This window comes from Mirounga leonina, unplaced genomic scaffold (assembly GCF_011800145.1).
Source record: "Mirounga leonina isolate KUSES-001 unplaced genomic scaffold, KU_Mleo_1.0 Mir_197, whole genome shotgun sequence".
Classification (NCBI taxonomy): domain Eukaryota; kingdom Metazoa; phylum Chordata; class Mammalia; order Carnivora; family Phocidae; genus Mirounga; species Mirounga leonina.
Window position 1 is genome coordinate 11,498,290 of NW_023270494.1, and position 732 is coordinate 11,499,021.

The window sequence follows — 732 nt, forward strand, 5'->3', positions numbered from 1 at the left end:
CGCCCCGCCCTGCCCCGCCCCCGAGCCGCACGCCCCGCCCTGCCCCGCCCCCGAGCCGCACGCCCCGCCCCGTAGCTCGCGGCTGCCTGGCGGGTTGGAGCTCCAGTTGGGGCGGCAGTCAAGGTCATGGTCTCCGCAAGCTGGGGAGGATGGCGAGGTCGCGAGGCGTCGAAGTCAGTCCCCACGGCCCCCTTCTTACCCCTGGTCTCCGCGGGGGCGCAGCCACTGGTCCCTCCGGGGCCGCGCTGGGTCCCGGGGCAGCTGGGGCGGGGTGCCCCCGCCGGAGGCCGTGTCTCGCGGCCTCGCAGGTTTGCCTGGTTGCGAAGGTGCTCAGGGCCCCGCGGGTTTGAGGAGCGCCCTCGGCGTGACTAATGTAACCAGCCGGGTCCAAAATAAGTCAGCCGTGGCCGCAGGTTGACGTAGGGCCTGGGCGCGCGCCCCGGTGCCGTCGCCCGCTGGACTTTCCCTTCTGCGGCTGCAGCGCCTGCAGCGGCCTCCATGCGGCCGCAACCGCCAAGCGCAGGTGGAGCGCGCGGAGGGGGCGGCGCGGAGGCGGGGGCCGGGCCTGGCGACGCCGCAGTGTTTGTCTCCACCCAGGGATGCGTCCCTCGGAGCCACGCTGGTGCTGGAAAGGCCGAATGCGTGTGCCGAGGGAAGGAGAAAGGGGCGCGCGAGCGTTAGCGCTGAGCCGGCTGTGTGGCCTTGGCTAAGTTAACCTGTCTGGGCCTCATG

General features: G+C 73.1%; 1 protein-coding gene across 4 annotated transcripts in view; it reads right to left on the reverse strand.

Annotated features, from left to right (window-relative positions):
* The window catches only part of AMZ2 (archaelysin family metallopeptidase 2), a 10,182-nt gene extending 9,643 nt beyond the window's left edge, over positions 1–539 (reverse strand). For 2 of the 4 annotated variants that reach the window (XM_035026193.1, XM_035026189.1), the window contains exon 1: positions 200–514. The gene's annotated coding sequence lies outside the window, so the exon portion shown is untranslated. Of the gene's footprint in view, positions 1–199 lie in introns of all 4 variants that reach the window. The other 2 variants (XM_035026195.1, XM_035026200.1) reach the window with 2 other exon arrangements.
* Between the last annotated feature and the right edge of the window lie 193 nt (positions 540–732).